This window comes from Amia ocellicauda, chromosome 2 (assembly GCF_036373705.1).
Source record: "Amia ocellicauda isolate fAmiCal2 chromosome 2, fAmiCal2.hap1, whole genome shotgun sequence".
Classification (NCBI taxonomy): Eukaryota; Metazoa; Chordata; class Actinopteri; order Amiiformes; family Amiidae; genus Amia; species Amia ocellicauda.
In genome coordinates, this window is record NC_089851.1 from 14611735 (window position 1) to 14635612 (window position 23878).

The following is a 23878-nucleotide window of genomic DNA, read 5'->3' on the forward strand; positions in this document are numbered from 1 at the left end:
TCAAGAAAGATATTACTGCTCTAGAGGCAGTTCAGAGGAGAGCAACCAATTCTACTCGGAAAGACTGAGGGAATTGAACCTTTTCACCCTGGAACAGAGGAGACTACGTGGGGACTTGATTCATGTTTTCAAAATCATGAAAGGCATCGACCACATCAAACCAGAGGAGCTTTTTCAGATCAGCAGGGACTCATGGACCCGGGGACACAAATGGAAATTGAGCTTCAAGACATTCAAGACACGTCTTCACACAGAGAGTTGTCACAATCTGGAACAAACTCCCCACATCAGGACAAGCAGGACCAAAACACACAGTGATGTGGTTGAAGCAGAAAATTTGGGAACATTTAAAAATAAACTGGATAGGATTCTTGGATCACTGGATACTAATGGACATCAAACGAGAACGATGGGTCAATGGCCTCCTGTCACAAGCTCTCTCATGTCTGATTGGTTAGTTGCCATTTGGAGGCAGGACATATATGATACGCCTGATTGCATAATTTACTTCTTGAAAATGGGACTAAGCACAGTTACAGGGCAAGGAGCCAAATAAGACAATGTGAAATGTAACAAACAAAAATAGAATGGATATCCTTATTAGGCATTTTAGTGACATATATTATCACTTGTTGTCAGTAATACGTTGCTTCTTTTTAATATGTTACTTTAGGTTTTATATTTTCTTCAATTTTATTTTTCTCCTCGAATCTCCAGACTGCGCATTATGAGCGGCTTATGTATTGCGCCAATAGTACCCCTAGCCCGGGCACCCCCCCTCACCTTCCACGGTGACAACTATCATACTTGCTGGTCGATCTTATAAGCTCCAATAAAGCGGGGGCTGAGTTTCTTCGAGGGAAGCCAGAGCCGAATGTCCAGCATAGAGAGCCACACCTCCTGCTCGAGTTGGAACTGTTGGGTAGGTCTGCGGTAATGGTCCGCCTGAGTCTTCTGGCGCCGAACTGCACACTGGAGACAAACGTGGGCAACCTTCCAGACCTCCTCGCTGCAACAATACCAGTCATCTACTGCGGGGACATCTTATGGTTATCCATGCTAAGAAACAGTGGGGGTTGATAACCAAGCACAAATTGGAGTGGCGTGAGAACTGTGGAAGAGCAGATGAGAGAGTTCTGGGCATACTCAGCCCGTGGGAGAAACCTGCTCCATTCAGTCTGGTTACGGCTACAGTAAGTGCGGAAGAAGCAACTGATCTCCTGGTGAAGTTGTTCCATTTGGCCATTGGACTGCTGGTGGTAACCTGAGGAGAGACTGATATTGGCATTAATCAGATGGAAAAGGGCGGACCACACTCGAGAGGTGAACTGGGTGCTGCGGTCAGAGATGATGTAATCGGACAGCCCGTAAAAGCGACCTGGGAGAAAAGACATCCTGATGTGGAAAGAGCAGTAGGCAACCCCTTCAGGGGGGTGAGCCGACAGGTACTTCCTTACGCTTCCTCCACTGCAACCAGGACAGTGGTGTAGCTATTGGAGTTGGGAAGATCAATCAGGAAATCTATTGCAATGTGTGACCATGGTCTGTGTGGAATGGTGAGAGGTTCCAGGAGGCGGTTGGGAGTTGGCAAGGGGTCTTGGCTTGAGCGCATGAGAGACAGGCTGCAACAAAATGTGTGACTTCTTGTAGGAGAGAAGGCCACCAAAACCAGGGAGAGAGTGAGACAGATGCCTCGATGTCTGGAAGCAGTGGAGCCATTGCAGAACTTGAGACCGTATGAAAGAGGGGACATATTGAGGAGAGACAGGACTATTAGAAAGTGAGGGTTCAGTTGCGATGGCTCGTTGTATGTGCTCCATAATGTCCCTTCAAATTGGAGCCACAATGCAGGAAGGAGGTAGAACTGGATCCATGGAGCCTGAGATGGAATGTGAGTTGAATTGACGAGAAAGGGCATCCACCTTGACATTTTTTGAGCCTGGATGGTAAGTGAGTGTGAAGTTGAAACGGGTGAAGAACAAAGCCCAGCGTGCCTGACAGGGATTCAATCTCTTTGCAGAGCAGATGTATTCCAGGTTACGGTGGTTAGTGAAAACCAAAATGGGATGTTGGGAACCCTCCAACCAGTGTCTCCACTCCTCAAAGGTGAATTTTATGGCAAGGAGCTCCCAGTTTCCAATGTCATAATTATGTTCCACTAGAGAGTTTCCTGGAGAAAAAGGCACAGGGATGGAGCTTAGGCGGAGAACCATGATGATGCTACAAAACTGCCCCTACACCGCTTTCTGAAGCACTACTTCTACTTCCAAAGGGGATGGAAGGATCTGGGTGCTTTAAGAGAGGTGCAGTGGTAAAGAGTGTTTTAAGCTGGGCAAAGGCATCAGTGGCTGCAATTGTCTAGGTCAGGGTGCAGGTGGAGCTTTTGAGCAGTGAAGTAAGGGGGGAAGCCACAGAACTGAAGTCCCGGATAAAGCGCCTGTAAAAATTAGGAAACCCCATGAAACATTGCAAATCCTTGATGGTCCGTGGCTGGGGCCACTCTGTAACAGCACTCACTTTTTCCTGGTTCATGTGGACTCCATCAGCATCAAGGATGTAACCGAGGAAACCAATGCTCTGGCGGCAGAACTCACATTTCTCTGCCTTGATGTAGAGTTAATTCTGCCACAAGTACTGGAGAACCTAGCAGACCTGGGAGATGTGTTCAGAGAGGGTCTGGGAATAAATCAAGATATTGTCAATGTACATGATAACAAAATGATGTAAAAAACTTATCAGTATGTAATTGACAAATGCCTGGAAGACAGAGTGAGCATTAGCAAGACCAAAGGGCATGACCAGATATTCATAATGTCCACTATTCCTTATGAACGCCATTCATCCCCCTTTCTGATTCTGATCAGATAATATGCGCTGCACAGGTCCAGTTTGGTGAAGAACTGGGCTCCTCGAATCTGCTCCAGGGCTGCAGGTACCAGGAGCAGCGGGTAGCGGTATTTCACTGAAACTGTGTTTAATCCATGGTAGTCTATGCAGGGTTGCAGTCCTCCGTCCTTCTTGGCCACAAAGAAGAAACTTGCTGCAGCGGGTGACATGGAGGTGTTTTGACTTCAGTGGGAAGGTCGTTCCACCATTTGGTCTACAGGGAGTCACTGCTGGAGTAGCGCTGGAAGTGAGCCTCCATAGTATTTCATCAAGGGCGCTGTAGTTGGGGTCACAGGCAGTAGGTTGATTGATCATGCGTACAAACAGTCATAAGAACATTAGAAAGTTTACAAACGAGAGGAGGCCATTCGACCCATCGTGCTCGTTTGGTGTCCATTAATAACTAAGTGATCCAAGGATACTATCCAGTCTATTTTTAAATGTTCCCAAATTTTCAGCTTCAACCACATCGTTGTGTGTTTTGGTCCTGCTTGTCTTGATTGTGACGACTCTGTGTGTGAAGAAATGTCTCCTGTTTTCCGTCCTGAATGCCTTGAAGCCAAATTTCCATTTGTGTCCCCGGGTGCGTGTGTCCCTGCTGATCTGGAAAAGCTCCTCTGGTTTGATGTGGTCAATGCCTTTCATGATTTTTAAGACTTGAAACAAGTCCCCATGTAGTCTCCTCTGTTCCAGGGTGAAAAGGTTCAGTTCCCTCAGTCTCTCAGTAGGACATTCCCTTCAAACCTGGAATAAGTCTGGTTGCTCTCCTCTAAACTGCCTTTCTTGAAGTCTGGTGGCCAGAACCGTACACAGTATTCAAGATGAGGTCTAACTAGTGCATTGTACAGTCTTAACATTACTTCCCTTGTTTTAAATTCTACACGTTTGACAATATACCAATATACATTGTTTGGATGGAGAAAGTGAGGAGTCCACATAGACGCCTAGATCTTTATCATGCGTTACTTCATCTAGTTCTATTCCTCGCATAGTGTAATTGTAGTGGACATTTTTGTTACCTGCCTGTAATAACTTGCACTTGTCCACATTGAATTTCATCTGCCAGGTGTCGGCCACAACTGAATATTATCTAAGTCCCTTTAGATAACCTGTGCTGCCGAGATTGTATCTGCTGAGATCAGTATTCAGGAGGAATACTTAGAATTGCAGGTAAACTGACAAGACTTAGCATTGAATATAACTAACAGGGGGTGTAAATACAGATCAGAGGGAAGCAGGGGACAGGGATGTGTAGTGCTGGTCCAATGGGAGTAGAGGGTTGATGGTGCATGTGTACATGGTGCTGAGGAACATTAATTGGGTGATAGCTCATTGTGCTGGGGAATGTGAGAGACAGGGTTAGAATTGAGGTGATGATGACCTCTGTAGGCGAACTGGGGAAGTGTGGAGAGCTGATGTAACGAGCAAATCCGACCTTGAGCAAAGATGCATAATACTTTGTAACAAATTTTCCTGTAGTATATCTTTCAGTATGAAACCCACAGAAAAGACAGTGATAATCAAAAAAGGAGGGATAATTCACACAGGATGACCTTCATTTTGAAAGGATATACTAATATAGCAGTGTTTCTAAAGTGTCAACACTTTAAAGATGGTCTCAGCAGGACCATCCTTTTTATCCCAATTATTTGACCCGCTTGCTTTTCCCTGGACACCCACCCCTTATCCCATCTTGTGAAAGTTGTTATCTTACTTGAACACCCTGTGCTAACAATCTTTCATTTTAAACACCGTCTTGCCATTTCTAATTTCAACACCACATCTGTGCACATCACACTCTGCACAACAATATTTAGGGCGAGGTGTGAGGTGGAGCACATAGGTTCATGAAGGGAATTTCTCATGTGGAAAGTTAACTATTTAAATGACAACGTTGTAATGTATGTCACAATGTTGTACAATGTTGCTACAACATAAATTATGTTGCTACAATGTTGTGGCAACGTTATGTGTTAGCAGGGATTTTTCCTATGTTCCTGAAGGATGGTCTTATGTCATCTAGTCAAGTTCTACATTTTAATTTTAATTTAATGCATACTGATAGAAAGATATACCATTGTTTACTAACTGACTGATATAACTATCATGCTAAATCAACTTTTAGCTCAATTGTATTCATGTTATGAATAAGTTTGGAGGCTATTGTAGATACCAGCATAAATGCATACAAGTACTATTTATAGATGCTGAATCACATTCAGTAAGCATTAAATGCTATAAACAGGTCAGCTTCACTAACAATCAAATGACACAAATTCAGTTCTAATAATAGTATTTATAATCTGCAATTCTTACTGTAGCACATGCTTCAAACTGGTGTATTCTGCTAAACAACACATTGTTTTGGTTTAGATTGATTGCTGAGCTAATTAATCATTACAGTTAAAATAACTTGAAAAGATGTGTTGATGTGAGATTTGCCATGCTAGGTATTTGTTACACTATGTAGTCTCAGAGAAGCATTCAAGAACTGGCAGAATACAATGCACACACATCTTAAGAAAACTGCATCAATCATGCTTTTTTTTTACAAGGCAGTTCAATCATTGTGCATTATTAGTACAGTGAAAAAAAGTATAAACAAATGGATGATTGGTTAATGACCAAAAAAACACATATTTCATGTTTTTCATTGCCTCTCTTCATACGCACAAGCTACTTTGAGTGCAATATTCTATAGTCAAGTTAAGTCATGTCAGTACGCCACGAACATCCTTCAGTTGTGAGGAACAGATGCTGCACTGGAACAGTTAAGCATCCTAGCAGACGCATGACTCTCACTGATTCTATTAATAATAAACTTGGCAACCGCAACAAGATGCTGGCATCTCAGACAGAGATTCTTAGCTGTCATTACAAAACTAACATCATACAAGGTTTTGTAAGGGCATGTAGTCCTTGAGTCCTAACCTGTGTAGTATGCTGGGGCTGACCTTGCGAATACAACTTGCCTTCTGAGTTAAGCCATACTTGTAAATACTTGCAATATACAAGGACAAAAATGTAAAACCATTTAAAAAGAATTCAAGCACACCATGTTTTACTGTACAAAACATCTCTTAGCAATATTGTTTTCTTTGTTAAGCAGGAAAGCTTTTTCTCTCCCCTCTTTGGCTTGATTGGTTAAGAAGCAGCCCTAAAAGATGCCATTATCATAACCACAGATCACTTTCTTCTGAGCCCTGAGCAACTCTGTTGCAAAAAAATATATAATCAAGGTGACAAGGAAACAGACGTAGCTGCTGCTGGGACGGAGATAGATCGTGTTTGGTGCTTAATGAGATGCATTTTGGTTTCAATTAAATGATAAAACCTTTGAGTAAAGCCCAGTAGTCTGTATATTGTGTGCTGCTTTCCCCAAGTGGGAAAGAAAGCAAATAATTGAGGTTAAATTTAGTTCATGGAGAGAAGGTTTATTGTGTGCTTGGAAACTGTGCTGCGAAGAATTTGTTTTGGCTACATTTTAAGACAGATGGAAATAATATCTGCAGCAGGAGCAGAGGGCGATTTCACTTCCTTGCCATTGCACTCATGATAGGAATGTAATATACCCTTAAACTACATGCAATTTAATTAAAGAGACTCCGTTGGGCCCTCTATCATCATTACTGTACTTAACATCACTTACTACAGTGTTTCATCTTTTGAGCATTTCTCCACACTTGAAAGCTTCACATGCTATTCTTGTATCATATTTTTAGAAGTTATGACTTCAAGTAATTTTTTCCTTTAAGACACTAAAACAGGGAAATATAGAATTCAGCTGTCTTTAATAAAGCTAATCCATATCACCAAGGGTACATAGTCATGAGGTAGTTTTCCTTTAATAATACTTCCTTAATATAACTCATGTATGTTAATTCATTTGCTTAAATTGATCTTAACTTAATCTATTTCCAATCACTAATTAGGGAGCAATGGAAGTTGGTATCTTAACACACCCCAGTACCTTAGCAGTACACTGGTCTGTCTACATCAAGGAAACTGATAGGAATTTGCAGAGACCTTACATCTTAATTGCTCTGTTAGGGATAACTACTGGAGACTGTGTGCACAATGTCTGTGCATGCTGCTCAACCAGAAGCCAGCTCTGACAAGTACTGTCTGTAAATTGACTCTAATTACCCGGCAATGGAAAAAGAGAAACAAGGGAATATGTTTCAGACAAACTTAAGTCATTAAAGCAAAATGGAATGCTCCACAATGAGTTATAATTTCAATGTGTATATATAAGCTACCATTAGAAAGGTAAGAACCTTAAAGCATAGCTTGTCTTAACCCTTATCCTTGCCTAACACTACCCATAACTCAGTCCTAGTCCTAAGAAATTTAAATGGTGAAAATAAATTTACACAAATTTAGAATTTTGCCAACATTATCAGGATTTGGGGTTTTTATTTAAAGAAGTACTTGTGAAAAATCAATTCAGTATTTGTCACTTATATTTGGTTTTACACTCAGAGCACTGTGAACCTACATAGGAAACTGAAAGGATACTCAAGTCATTTGTCATGTCTAAACCTCCACATGAACTAGTGCAGTACTATTCATTTTAACACCAACCTCTTACCTTTTTTCGATGCTCAAAATGAATATTCTCAACACTGCTTCTTGGCAATGAGAGCCCAGCTAAGTTATTTCCAACAGACCTCTAATTACTTTAGCAAGCACTGAACTTCTGGGGTTATCTCCTTTCGTCTCTCGTATGCATCACATTGCTAGTGCACACAGTCTTTCACATTTCTCAATCTACACAGTTATTATTAAACCTGTCTGTTGCTTGGTTACACAGGAATACTAATCTAAGACAGACAATTCCTTTGTTTGAGGATGCAGGAAAAGATTGGGGGCTTACGGTAGCTCGTAAGATAATGAGTATTGTGATCTTTCAGATACAAAACTTCTAATAGAGTTGAGGAAAAAGATTTAATTAAGAAATTCTCTATATTACACTAAAAGGCCTTGGAAACAAGGTACAGTTGAGCTTCAAATACCAATGGTCTAAAAATGTTATTTAGCAGTACAGTTATTTAGTCATTTTTTGCCATGTGTAAGTAAGATATCTACTTAAAAGATGCATTAAAGTGCACTAACAGAAGAAAAAACACTTGCAACTGAATAATCAGAAAGATTTAAATCACCACTGTTCATGAAAAGTTCTAACATGTTCAGCTCTCCCTGAATAAATAAATCAATTAAATAATACATTAAAATATTATTTAAAACATTTAGTTGCTGATTATTGTATCCCAAAGTAGATGTGCTGTCATTACATTTATGTTTATAATAGCAAAAGAAAAGTGTATTCAAACTGCTACCTCAGTATCATATCCATACATTCATAAAATAAATAAAGATACTGGGAAAGTTGAATTCCATTTGCATGCAAAGACGTATAGAATAAATAATGTATTCCTTTTTGTTTGTTTATTCACAAATTCAAGACAGCTGCAATGTCTAAGATAAAACAAATTACTTACTGGTAATTCTTAAAGCTAGTGTCATTCAAAGCCCACCTTGTCTGTGTTCCCTTTGAGATGTATTTGCATATTTATTAATTATCTACAAGTAAGCTTTGAAATTGTTAAAAGGTACACAAGAACACATTAAAAATAATAAAAAAGAAAAAACACACCAAGAAACTCAGACAATAGAAACTCATAGAAAATCAATGCAGTCAAAGTCAGATATTCACACTGGCTTAACTCAATTTAATCAACTGTAATCAATACATTTTTTCCAATATAGTATAGAGTCTAATATATTCTGAAAATATCATTGACAAATAAGTATAGATTAATGAAAAAAAATCTTCTAAAAACTAATGGTGTGAATACATTTACATTACAATTGTGTTTTTATATATATATATATATATATATATATATATATATATATATATATATATATATATATAATGTCTCTGTGTGTGTAGTTATACTGAAGCACATAGTGAAGGAGCTGTTCTCGCTTAAACTATATATAGTTTAGATGAGAAAAGCTCCTTCACTACGTGATTTTTTACAGCACCAGCCACACTGTGACTGCCTTTTTCTATAAACTACATTTATTACATATTCTATCAATATGATCTACAAACAAAATAGGATTACTAAAGTCATTAATAAAACTGCATAAAAATCTAAAGAAAATCAGAGAAAAGTCAATAGCAATAGTTATTTTAACTGTCAAAAACCAATCGTGGGGGCTACACACCTGAAATTAACTATATTTACAATGCTTTTCAGCAAGTCTATCATCATTCCATATGACCTTTGATGGTCAGTATCTGTGATACTTGATTACTACTTGGGCTCGTTTGACAGAAGAAAGGGAAATTCAATCTCTTCAATGACACTCACAGGCTGAGGAGTGAGAAACGTGATAGAAAGAGAACACGGAAGCTGTAGGATCTGAGCAAACACAACATAACAAACCCCCCAAGTGCCTGTCCTTCACACACTCACAAGGACTTTTGGGTCACTTGTTTTTAACAACTGACAAAATGTGTTTGAGCCCTCAGTCACAAGGGAATTCCCTGGCTGAAATAAAAAATGAAAATAAAAATAGAATGCATACTCTGTTTGATACTGTGACCTGAAAAATACAAATTTAAACAATATAAACGATATGTTGCAAATGCAACCCCAGTTATCTGAAAAACAGAATACTACCAAAAGGGGTACCTTGGTGAACGCATTTTGTATAACAAGGCTGCCTATTAGCCACTGTACATGTCATTCAAACAGCCCCCTTCTGTTAGTATAAAACCCCATACATACATTGTAACAGTCTCTCTTCACCAGAAGTCAAGAGACCTCCTGTTTGATCTTCCAGTCTTGGGGTAGTATTCTCTTTTTCAGGTAACCGGGGTTGTTTTTGCATGCTATCGTTATCTTTCAAGCCGTGATTACTGCCCAAAGCGGCTGTATAACTAGTATTACCGTATCACTAGCCTTCGCAAGGGAGACAAGCAGTGGACTTGCCCTGAGGCCTAGCATGCTAAAGAGAAGGCCTCAACTTAAACCAGAAAATAATGATAATAATGAAAAAGAGGGCAGGGGATCAACAGGGACCTGCACACCACTCTTAACAAACCAGGAGCAACGGCAAATGGCTAAGTTCTTCTGGTAAGAAAAAACAACACTGAATGGCTGCAGGTCCACAGTGTCTGCACCCACTGTCCGATGCTCCAGGAGCAAGACAGCAGTGTCTGCTCTACTGGGATATACAGTTAGGTCCATAAATATTTGGATAGTGACACAATTGTCATAATTTTGGCTCTGTACACCGCCACTATGGATTTGAAAGGAAACAATCAAGACTCATTTAAGTGTAGCCTTTCATCTTTAATTTGAGGGTAGCTACATCCAAATTGGGTGAACGGTGTAGGAATTACACCCATTTTTATATGTGGTCTCCCCAATTTTAGGGTCTCAAAAGTATTTGAACAAACGAACATAATCATGAATTAAATTGTGAGTTTCAATACTTGGTTGCAAAACATTTGGCCAACTGTTGTGAAGGGTTTTTCTTCACCAGGGAAAGAATTCTTCTGTCATCCACCACAGTTGTTTTCTGTGGTCTTCCGGGCCTTTTGGTGTTCCTGATCTCACAAGTGTGTTCTTTCTTTTTAAGAATGTACCAAATAGTTGATTTGGCCACACCTACACCGTTCACCCAATTTGGATGTAACTACCCTCAAATTAAATATGAAAGTCTACACTTAAAGGACATCTTAATTGTTTCCTTTCAAATCCATAGTGGTGGTGTACAGAGCCAAAATTATTACAATTGTGCTTGTGCTTTAAAGTTTTGTTTTTCTATTTTTTTTCGTGTTTGTTTTCATGCATGTTTGTCCAGGTTGCACCGATGTTTGTCCAAGTGGGCCACCTTGCCTGTAAAGCGCTGAATACAATATCGAGATGGTGCAGGGGCAACATCAACAGCATCAGTCAGCCCTACAGCATTAAGGAGGTACCGCTCAGGGGCCAGACCCAGAGTTTCAACAGACCTGGGTGACCACTGGTACATCCGATTCACGGCAGTTCAGGTGTCTCCCATCCAAGATGGGTCGGAAACAAGCGTCTGTCACCAGGAAGAATCCTTGTGTAGAATTCTTCTGCGCAGATATCTATGTGTGAAGCACCACACCTCTGAAAGACCTTGGAATTGGGCTCAATCTTTGAGGATAGAAGAAAAAACACTTGGGAGCACTTAAGGGGTGTGCGTGGCATGGGCATGCAGCTGGCTGCATTGGACAAGATAGTGCGGGACGAGTTGGCTATTTAAATGAAGACTTAAGACATGCAGTGTGCTGCGGGGGCACCGACCAGTGTGGGCAGTAGCCTTGAGCACTGCAATCACCAAGACCCTTCACTATCTAGTCTGGTCTGACTAGATACAACTAAGTATTTATAAAATTATTATTATTAGCATTCATATTCACATTTAGGTTGCCTTTTGGCTGCCTGGATCACTTAGACCCCGTTCACATATGAGCTAAGGTGGCCCTGGGCCGGTCTAAATCTCATATGTGAACGGGGTCTAAGTGATCCAAGGATCCTATCCAATCTATTATTAAATGTTCCCAAATTGTCGGTTTCAACCACATCGCTGGGGAGTTTGTTCCAGATTGTGACGACTCTCTGTTTTTTAGTAGTGTCTCCTGTCTTGAATGCCTTGAAGTCCAATCTCCATTTGTGTCCCCAGGTCCGTGTGTCCCTGCTGATCTGGAAAAGTTCCTATGGTTTGATGTGGTCGATGCCTTTCATGATTTTGAAGACTTGGATCAAGTCCCCACGTAGTCTCCTCTGTTCCAGGGTGAAAAGGTTCAATTCCCTCAATCTCTCCGAGTAGGACATTCCCTTCAAACCTGGAATAAGTCTGTTTTTTCTCCTCTGAACTGCCTCTAGAGCAGCGATATCTTTCTTGAAGTGTGGAGCCCAGAACTGTACACAGTATTCCAGATGAGGTCTAACTAGTGCATTATACAGTCTTAACATTACTTCCCTTGTTCTTGACTCTTAGATCTTTCTCATGCGTTACTTCATCTAGTTTTATTCCTCCCATAGTGTAATTATAGTGGACATTTTTGTTACCTGCATGTAGTACCTAGCACTTGTCCACACTGAATTTCATCTGCCAGGTGTCAGCCCACTACTGACTATAATCTAAGTCCCTTTGGATAACCTGTGCTGCCGAGATTGTATCTGCTGAGCCACCAATTTTAGTATCATCTACAAATTTGACAAGTTTGCTAACTATCCCAGAGTCCAGATCATTAATATAGATTAGAAAAAGCAAAGGCCCTAGTACTGATCCCTGTGGAACTCCACTAAAAACCTCACTCCAGTTAAAAGTGACTCCTCTAATCGACACCCTCTGTTTCCTATACATCAACCAGTTCATTATCCATCTACTTACATTACCCTGAATGCCTACAGCTTCCAATTTGAGGATCAGTCTTTGGTGTGGAACCTTATCAAAAGCTTTTTGGGAATCTAGGTATATCATAAAATATGCTTTCATGTGATTTACAGCTGCAGTTGCATGTTAGAAAACTCAAATATATTTGTAAGACATGATCTGTCTCGTCTAAACCCATGTTGACTATCTCCAACAATATGGTTTTCATTAAGATGCTCCTCTATTTTCTGTCTAATAATTTTTTGTAATGCAGGTGAGACTGATTGGTCTGGATCTTTTAGACCCCGTTCACATTTGCGATTTAGGCCGGCCCAGGGCCTTAACTCATATGTGAACGGGGTCATAGATTTAAGGCGGTCCTGGGCCGGGATCAAATACTAATTTCCCTCATTAACATGCAAATCAATTTATAACTTTTTTGAAATGCATTTTTCTGGATTTTTTTGTTGTTATTCTGTCTCTCACTGTTAAAATACACCTACCATTAAAATTATAGACTGATCATTTCTTTGTCAGTGGGCAAACGTACAAAATCATCAGGGGATCAAATACTTTTTTCCCTCACTGTATATATAAAAAAAGTTGAGTTATAATGTAAACAGTCTACTCAGTCAATGAAAATAAAAGTGTGTAGCTAGTAAACTTGCAATTGTTTTTTCTTCTGACTGAAGTCTGAAATTTAACAGTATGCAATTTTCAGGTGTAAAATGCATTGTGAAATTGTGAACCAGACCAGGTAGCTTTATTCACTTATTCGGATTTTGCAATAAAACGATATAAATTTAACCGAATCAGCTTTCCATTCAAATCAATGCATTTTAAAACGAGACCAGCTGTTTACTATGCAATCCGAAATGCAATTATATTGAGCTGAGCAGTACAATTAAAGATGCCGGCGTTGGAGGTAACAACTGGGACGATGCAGAAATTAAAGCACTGTTTACAATGTGGATGGAAGATAAAGTTAAAAGACAGTGTACGAGCACCTGTGTCTATGAGGATATAACTATAGAAGCGATCTGGATTCTTTGAATGGGTATCAATCACTCGCCCGACCAAGTTAAAAGACAAATAAAAATGCAAAGATCAGACTTTAAAAATGACAACAAACGCATTGGAGTCCAGAGAAAAGGTTGCACGTTTTTCAGAGGAACTCTGAAGAAATACTGAGCAGCAGCTTGGATTGCATTGGACAGATCGACCTGCAGCAAACAGCACCGAAAAGACAGACACTTCTAAAGTACTACTACTGTAATATGTATATTATATGTGCTGTATGTGTGTGTGTGTGTGTGTGTGTGTATGTAATAGACATTTTCAAATTATAAATCTCAATAGGCTATTGATAACTAATGCATAGATGTCCTACTAAATGTGCTTTGCTTTCGAGTGGATTGTATAACAGCAGTTTTAGGCCTCCTAAAACCGCAAATGTGAACGGGGTATCTAAAAAAAGTAGGACTAAATTTGAGACGGCCCAGGGCAAGCCTAATAAGTGTGAACGGGGTCCTATTCAAAAGTTTAACCCACAAAGATTATTTCGTTATGAGGATCTAATTTGAGTTCTTCTGCCTCAATGTAATTTCTGACATATAATGCTACCCCACCCCCTCTTCGATTTTGCCTGTCTCTCCTAAACTGTTTGTATCCTTTCAACTTGTATCCATCCCCATAATTTTCTGTTAGCCATGTTTCTGTCACTTTTACAACATCATAGTCACACGCCAGCACTGCGGCTTCTAGGTCTAACATCTTGTTCCTTATACTCCAGGCATTGAGGTACAAACATTTCAGGACTTTCTTACTAGCAGTTTCCCTTTGTTTTCTTTAGTTTCTTTCCCATCTCCCATTGTCAGAACTCCCTGCCCCCCTGGTCCCTAGTTTAAAAGATTCTGCACATACGCTCTACCAATGCATTAGTTTAGATGTAGACCATCTGGTTTGTACTGGTCCCGTCTGAGAAACCTACCATGGAGGTTCTGCTCTTTAGTTTCTTTCCTCACTCTTTACATTTGTTATAAATTTGTGTTCACAGAGGTCCCATGTTAATGACATAGATCCCTCCCCCTTTGGGTAGTATTCTCATGTTATCCAAAAATAGAACCAGTGTTACAAGTAGTGCTTCACAAGCTTTAATAAATACATAGTTTGAAAGCACTGATGTGTGAAAATACATTTAAATGAAAATACAACAGAGATGGAGTTCAGGTTAGAAGTGCAGTCTATTTTCATTACTTAATTGTTCTAGACGCTGTTAACCCTCAGTACTGAATTAAACAAGGATAAACTGCTTAATCCAGGTATAGAACAGTGAGTTATTGTGTCACTTGCAACTAAATAATCCAGTGAAAACTAGTCCATTACAACATTGCATATTACAAAAAAACATATATTTATTCAGCAGCTAACCTAACCCTAACCCTAACCTATACATCTTATGTTATGTTGGTGAGGAGTTCAACAATTCATCCATTTTTAATATACATTAAATTCTTATAAATCTGTGCACAACCAAAACCTTGCTATCTGAAAGCTATTCTTGCTCACTAGGCCTGCTAATACATCACTTATGAAAACACTGCTCAAACAACTTAGACTAATTCTAACAATGCAACATTTTCCCTAACCATTTTCCTTACCAATATATTTGTTTGAATAGTCTCTTTTCCAGTTACTTAGATAATACTCCTAGTAGCAGTATTACAACCCTTTAAATTGCTTCATATCAGAAATACTAATATGGAGTAAAACATGTATTTAAATTATATTCATAAAATGTGCCAGATAAATTATCGTAAATGTATGTAGTTGCCCATCAGTAATTAGCAGGAAATAAGTGACATCAATTTATGTGCTAAGAAAAGAAATAGGATTCAATTTTCCTTAATTAGGAGTACACAACATTATCCAAATCATGCTATACAGCACATTACCTGTAACCAAGTCCAGCAATTACCATATTTTAAATGTACAAGGAACTTCTAGGTTTCAGATTGCCAAAAGATGCTTTTTCAGTAATCAAAGATGAGTACTGAAAATTACACATAGATTGAAATTGATGGAAAAGGCAGGGAATCACATTTGGCAATTACATTTTCAACAGGCTCCTCTTCATTTGATGGTTTACAACTTGTTTGAATGGGCAATGTTTGGAAATCCCTGTGTGCTTCCCACATTGAGTTCCAAGCCACTATTCTTTGTGTACCTGTCATCATCAAATAAAACCCAGCATTACGTGTAAGATGAGATGAGACAGCATTCATTCCCATCAAACATTGCAGACTGTGGAAGAAAGTCAACTTAGCCCTCCATAGTTTGCCAAAGCTTGTTTAACCTCACTGTGTAAAAGGAAAACTAAGTAATAAAACAATTGGGAAAAAAATAAACCTTGTGTGTTTGTTTGCAGCCCCAAGCTGTGTAGGTCTTTGTAGCAGTGTTTATCAGAAACCCTGTGATACCTTAAGACTATCAGTCAGTCGTTTGATATCATTTCATCCTGTGTTTCCAGACAACACATAACAATGCTGAAAATCAGAATGTCACACAGCTTGGGGATTCATACGAACTGCTCAAGAGGAAGTTAAAGAAGTCTTTCATGCTGAGATGAAAGCAAGAAGAACTATGACCATCAAAATTAAATAATGCTAGGAGGCCTTCAAGTGAAGCCTTTTTCAGTTTGAGCTGTCATTGTGGCATGAGATAAAGCTGGAATTGATATGAAAATAGTAACAATAAAATAAAATGATATCAGGTTGAACATGCAGTAGAGCAATTAACATCAGGAAGGAAGAAAACAAATCTGGCAGTAATTACTTAATTTGGAATTACATAGAAAATACAGAGAACAATACATTACAAAATGTAAAACAAATGTGTTTACTCATTATACTGTTTATACTCATCATTTTCAAAAGCAGAGATAATAGACTTTCTAAAATATGTATATACACTCACCTAAAGGATTATTAGGAACACCTGTTCAATTTCTCATTAATGCAATTATCTAACCAACCAATCACATGGCAGTTGCTTCAATGCATTTAGGGGTGTGGTCCTGGTCAAGACAATCTCCTGAACTCCAAACTGAATGTCTGAATGGGAAAGAAAGGTGATTTAAGCAATTCTGAGCGTGGCATGGTTGTTGGTGCCAGACGGGCCGGTCTGAGTATTTCACAATCTGCTCAGTTACTGGGATTTTCACGCACAACCATTTCTAGGGTTCACAAAGAATGTTGTGAAAAGGGAAAAACATCCAGTATGCGGCAGTCCTGTGGGCGAAAATTCCTTGTTGTTTTCTTGGCACACTTTAGGCCCCTTAGTGCCAATTGGGCATCGTTTAAATGCCACGGCCTACCTGAGCATTGTTTCTGACCAAGTCCATCCCTTTATGACCACCATGTACCCATCCTCTGATGGCTACTTCCAGCAGGATAATGCACCATGTCACAAAGGTCGAATCATTTCAGATTGGTTTCTTGAACATGACAATGAGTTCACTGTACTAAACTGGCCCCCACAGTCACCAGATCTCAACCCAATAGAGCATCTTTGGGATGTGGTGGAACGGGAGCTTCGTGCCCTGGATGTGCATCCCACAAATCTCCATCAACTGCAAGATGCTATCCTATCAATATGGGCCAACATTTCTAAAGAATGCTTTCAGCACCTTGTTGAATCAATGCCACATAGAATTAAGGCAGTTCTGAAGGCGAAAGGGGGTCAAACACAGTATTAGTATGGTGTTCCTAATAATCCTTTAGGTGAGTGTATATATATATATATATATATATATATATATATATAGTTACTACCACTACCTACCTACCATTCCTACATTGTCAAAATAAACAAATAAACAATACAATTTAATTATGTATTGCTGTCTCTCAAAATAGACTAATTGTTTTCCTTTTGTTTTATCACTGTACTGATGGGTAATGAAATGAAATGTTTGAGCTATGTTTACTATATTTTTAAAGTGTAACATTAACACAAAATAGAATTGGTTAATTGTATACCATGCAATTAATTAAGTAATAACAGGAATGCTCAGTCACAGAGAGGATGTGGAGCACCTTTTGTACCAGTGTGAGAATACATAAGTAACACAGAAGATCAATGAAGACCAGAACTGGGACAATTCTAGTTGTTTTACGAGAAGCAAGGTTTAATTGATCATTAAAAGAAGGCTTATAAGTACAGAAGGTTAACTTGATTGGAATTTGGCATAATTATTAGACGTTAATTAACATGTGCTAGAGTGACACATTTACACATAGTTTAAAATATTTTACTTATTTGGTCACAGGTCTGATGAAGACAGAATAAAATGGGCATAAAAGTACATTGGTCACACTTTATAATAAGGTGCTGTGATTCCTCATGATTTAATATGAATACCACAGGATAAAGACATGAATATGTCATGCTCGTCATCTGAGTTCTTATGTTTAGACATGATGACATATATTAATTAATGAGGAATCACAGTGCCTTATTACAAAAGCGTTACCAGTACATTCAATACAGACCCAGAAAAAAATAAGTGCAATTTTATATTTTACTCAATTGGTTTTTATTTCAAAAATCCTGGGATGATAAACGTCTTTAGAATGTGGTTGCTTTTCATATCCCTATGATTTCTAATCAAGAATGAGAGTGTTTTTCCAAGAAGTGGATTTCATTATCTCACAGCACATCCATTTTTATTCAAGACACTATCTGATTACACTGAAACTTCAAAGATTTTTCTTGAGTACAAGTGATTAATCATCTGGATGTGTGTTGACAAAATAAAATGTCAACGCTGCTAAAATGGCCTTAAACTGTCAACAATATTATTTACAAGCACCTATACATACATACGTAAGATTCAGGTTTACTTGAAATGTAAGATCGCTTAAAAAGAAAAAAAAAGAATGTGAAAAAATGAAATGATAAAGGTTAGAAAAAACCCTGTTAGATGTCACTGATCCTGTAGCTGAAAGAAAACATTATAAGACAACAGTTTTATCTTACAGCAATCTCAATTTCTTGGTAGCTTTAAAACATAATTTTGTTTCAACTACAATAGAAATATTTTGATACAATATATTAATAGTGTTTTCAACCAAGAGAGAAAGAATGAATTCCAATGTCCTTGAGCCATGAAGGTGATTTTAATAGAACATAATATAGCTAGCAGACAAAGAAGACCATTGTTATAAAAAACTGAGCTTGATAAAGATTTTATTTCACCATAGAAAAACTGACCAGTATTATCTGCAGAATTTAAATGTAATTTGAGACTGAGGATGGCTAGATGTTATAGACCACTAGTATTATGGAATTTATTATCATAGAAAACAACAGTTGACTGCTATTAACATTTTTGCAATAAAATCATTGTATATGAAAGGACAAGAAAACAAAAAAAGCAAAATGAAATGTTAAATCAAACCCCAACTTTTTATACTAGCAATTTAACAAAATTTGTATTGTTATATATTAATCCAATGTGAACACCTCTACAATAATATGCAGCTTGTGTGTAAATGGTAGACTTCTTCATGTGTTTGTTTGAAACAGTATGCTTGAAATCTACAGAACTACACTATTGATCTCACACGGGATGAAAGTATTTGTTAAACTTAAGTATTAGTATTTGTTAGAACTTAAGACTTATGACACATATTTTCCTATAAAATACACTTCTGGTCACCAGCAGGTTATAAATAATGCAGACCACAAACATATGTCAAATACACAAGATGTGCTGCGGGAGTAACCTAATTGCAAAAAAGTCTTGATATTGAAATATTCTCTCCGATTTCCCCTGAAATAGAGCATCATGAGTAGAACAACTTTGCAATGTAGGGGAAATGTATTATCTTTTACCATCTGTCAGTATACAGATATTGGGCTGTGGTGTGCTTTCACAGTACATATACACTCACCTAAAAGATTATTAGGAACACCATACTAATACTGTGTTTGACCCCCTTTCGCCTTCAGAACTGCCTTAATTCTACGTCACATTGATTCAACAAGGTGCTGAAAGCATTCTTTAGAAATGTTGGCCCAATATTGATAGGATAGCATCTTGCAGTTGATGGAGATTTGTGGGATGCACATCCAGGGCACGAAGCTCCCGTTCCACCACATCCCAAAGATGCTCTATTGGGTTGAGATCTGGTGACTGTGGGGGCCAGTTAAGTACAGTGAACTCATTGTCATGTTCAAGAAACCAATTTGAAATGATTCGACCTTTGTGACATGGTGCATTATCCTGCTGGAAGTAGCCATCAGAGGATGGGTATATGGTGGTCATAAAGGGATGGACATGGTCAGAAACAATGCTCAGGTAGGCCGTGGCATTTAAACGATGCCCAATTGGCACTAAGGGGCCTAAAGTGTGCCAAGAAAACATCCCCCACACCATTACACCACCACCACCAGCCTGCACAGTGGTAACAAGGCATGATGGATCCATGTTCTCATTCTGTTTACACCAAATTCTGACTCTACCATCTGAATGTCTCAACAGAAATCGAGACTCATCAGACCAGGCAACATTTTTCCAGTCTTCAACTGTCCAATTTTGGTGAGCTTGTGCAAATTGTAGCCTCTTTTTCCTATTTGTAGTGGAGATGAGTGGTACCCGGTGGGGTCTTCTGCTGTTGTAGCCCATCCGCCTCAAGGTTGTGGCTTCACAAATGCTTTGCTGCATACCTCGGTTGTAACGAGTGGTTATTTCAGTCAAAGTTGCTCTTCTATCAACTTGAATCAGTCGGCCCATTCTCCTCTGACCTCTAGCATCAACAAGGCATTTTCGCCCACAGGACTGCCGCATACTGGATGTTTTTCCGTTTTCACACCATTCTTTGTAAACCCTAGAAATGGTTGTGCGTGAAAATCCCAGTAACTGAGCAGATTGTGAAATACTCAGACCGGCCCGTCTGGCACCAACAACCATGCCACGCTCAAAATTGCTTAAATCACCTTTCTTTCCCATTCAGACATTCAGTTTGGAGTTCAGGAGATTGTCTTGACCAGGACCACACCCCTAAATGCATTGAAGCAACTGCCATGTGATTGGTTGGTTAGATAATTGCATTAATGAGAAATTGAACAGGTGTTCCTAATAATCCTTTAGGTGAGTGTATGTATCCTGTGTACCAGGTACGTGCCGTGCTTGAATATATTACATCAGGGTGTATCTCAGAAAAGAAGTGAAACACCAAAGAATGTAAGAAACTACAAATCTACTACAGGTTTCAAATAAAGTGTAGTTTGTAGCACAAATACATAACACACATTAACTTATTATACAACTTATCTGCACTTGTTAACTCATGGAACTAGGATGCAAACTGATTGTAATTTTGTTATGATTTTACTACAGCACTTTTGTAATGCTAAAATTTAAGTTTGTATTGATTTGTATTACAGAAGTTTCATAATGCTTACATTGCTTATTGTGTTAACATGCCCTGGATAAAGGCATCTGCCAATAAATAAATAAATAAATAAATAACAACATTATTAATACATTGATAACCTTTACAAAAACACCTTGGTCTATCCTAAACATTTTACTGATTCTCCAAAATATAATGTGTCACTTTTTGTTAGGCCTTTCTTCAGAGAATCTGCACTACATGACCAGAAGTATATGGACACTATCTAATTAGTGGATTCAGCTATTTCAGTCACACCCATTGCTGACAGGTGTATAAAATCAAGCACACAGCCATGCAATCTCCACAGACAAACAATGGCAGTAGAATGGGCCGTACTGAAGAGCTCAGTGACTTTCAACATGGCAACGTCATAGGACCACCTTTCCAACAAGTCAGTTCGTAAAATATCTGCCCTGCTAGAGCTGCCATGGTCAACTGTAAGTGCGGTTATTGTGAAGTGGAAACATCTAGGAGCAGCAACAGCTCAGCCGCGAAGTAATAGGCCACACAAGCTCACCGAACGGGACCACCGAGTGCTGTAGCACGTATCGCGTAAAAATCGTCAGTGCTCGGCTGCGACCAATCACTACCAAGTTTCAGCCAAACTGCCTCTAGAAACAACGTCAGCACAAGAACTGCAGGTAACAAAAATGTCCACTATAATTACACTATGGGAGGTACAGATCTAGATTAAGTAACGCATGAGAAAGACCTAGGAGTCTATGTAGACTCCTCACTTTCTCCATCCAAGCAATGTGGGGAAGCAATAAAAAAGCCAAACAGAATGCTAGGGTATATTTTCAAAAGTGTAGAATTTAAAAGAAGGGCAGTGATGTTCAGACTGTACAATGCGCTAGTTAAACCTCATCTGGAATACTGTGTGCAGTTCTGGGCTCCACACTTCAAGAAAGATATCGCTGCTTTAGAGGCAGTTCAGAGGAGAGCAACCAGACTTATTCCAGGTCTGAAGGGAAAGTCCTACTGAGAGACTGAGGAACTGAACCTTTTCACCCTGGAACAGAGGAGACTACGTGGGGACTTGATCCAAGTCTTCAAAATCATGAAAGGCATCGTCCACATCAAACCAGAGGAGCTTTTCCAGATCAGCAGGGACACATGCACCCGGGGACACAAATGGAAATTGGGCTTCAAGGCATTCAAAACAGAAAACAGGAGACACTTCTTTACACAGAGAGTTGTCACAATCTGGAACAAACTCCCCAGCGATGTGGTAGGAGCTGAAAGTTTGGGAACATTTAAAAATAGACTGGATAGGATCCTTGGATCACTTAGATATTAATGGACACCAAACGAGAACGATGGGTCGAATGGCCTCCTCTCGTTTGTAAACTTTCTTATGTTCTTATGTTCTTAATCCCAAAAATGGAAACTGCTCTTAGATGAAACCCTACACAGAGATAATGTGTGAAGTCTCTGGATCCTTTTCTAGGACTTTTATCCACATCTTTTACAGAAATTCAATATTTATTATAGATAAATGCTTAGGGTCTTATATATATATATTGTTTTTTTGTTTTTTTAATCTGGCTGATATGGTGTAGTTGTCAGACCTCAGATTCAAACACTCATCACAGGCATACCTCTCAGTGCCTGATTAGTGCATCCCCAAAAGAGCAATAACCATGCTATACCAAAAGACCTGGGCCAAGAAGCAGGAGATTATGACACTCTTCCAAGTTGTGAAAATTTGTTTTCTAACTTCCTTTGTAGCATCATTTTGTTCCTCAGAGCATTTCTAACTTTTTACCACTGAGTAGAAACAATTAATTATTTATAGTTGCTTAAAAGTACCCCACAAATGATCACCCTAAACATGTTTGCATACGGTTTATGAAAATATAACAAAAAGATCAGATCTAATTTAAAGGTTCAGGAGATATGAATTTTCTTTCAGAGAGAAAATTAAACGTTCAGTACAATTTTACTTTTGGGAGCCACTTTATACATACATACATACTACACCAAACATACTTAATCAAAACAGGGTCGTTGGCAAGCAACACGAGGTCGAGCAATTAAAAGAGCTTGAAGAAGAGAATACTCATATGTGCATTCAACCTCTTCTTTTAAAGTTGGGAATTTCATGGAATGCATATGACACAAAGCACCCAGCAACAGATGAGACAAATTGTTAAAACTATTGGTAGTCTCTATAATTACTGTAAATGTGAATCCTTTCAAGCAGGAGAAACCTCCACACTGCCAGAAACAAGTTTGTACAAAGCTTATCTGTAAGGGGCCATGCAACATTCCATTGTACTAAACCTGCTTTAAAAAAAAAAGAATACATTAACTACCCAATTAGTCTATCAGATTTTTCCTCTTGAGGAATGTTTTTTTTTCTTCATAATGAATCTCTTCTAAAGCAGTTCATTTATTATCTCAGCATGCGAGAGAAGAGAAAGGATCTAAGAGGCCTGTCTACATAAGTCCAATTGAGTTAAATAACCATCTATACATTCTACACTGACATGGACAGTTACTTAATCAGCAAATCACAATTCTACTAGGTCTTCTACGTACACATCCTAAATGTATGAATAATTTGCTCTTGCATCACAGTCATGCCAATTTTATACTATTTTAACGCTTCTAGGAGTTGAACTTGTGGGCATGCGTAATTGTTAAGATGTTTATTATCAGTTTGTATTGTCATAGGCTTTACATTTCAAGTGTATGTGGAATTTAGATTAGTTGTAATTATATTAGATGTTTTGTTAGGACTTGTATGTAGGATTTATAACCACTTTGGTGTCGGATGATGAGGGTGTAATGTAGTTTCCAACCCCCAGGGGAAAGCTGAATGGTATATATCAGGGGTAGTCAATTATTTTGTGTCAGGGTCCAAATTTCTTGGTCAAGGTATAGTCAAGTTCCAGACATTGGGGGGGGTTCACACCTTCAAATGACCCTTTCCAACACACACACACAATTCTGTGAATTTGTAATATACCCCGTTGCTTATATTTAGTACATTAATTTGACAAAGTACAAAAATAAAATGTTTAAATAAATGTATATATTAGTATTAAAATGGTTTCAGACCATTTAATTTTAATTTGTTTAAGATTATTGTAGTC

The 23878-nt window shown here is 38.6% G+C and overlaps 1 protein-coding gene across 2 annotated transcripts in view; it reads right to left on the minus strand.

Annotated features, from left to right (window-relative positions):
- LOC136765490 (carbohydrate sulfotransferase 9-like) overlaps window positions 1–23878 on the minus strand; it is a 98954-nt gene that overhangs the window by 33417 nt on the left and 41659 nt on the right. Inside the window, exon 1 of one of the 2 annotated variants that reach the window (XM_066719590.1) lies at window positions 7478–7565. The exons of the other annotated variant lie outside the window; for it this stretch is intronic. The gene's annotated coding sequence lies outside the window, so the exon portion shown is untranslated. Of the gene's footprint in view, window positions 1–7477; window positions 7566–23878 lie in introns of those variants that run through there. 2 annotated transcript variants of the gene reach the window in all.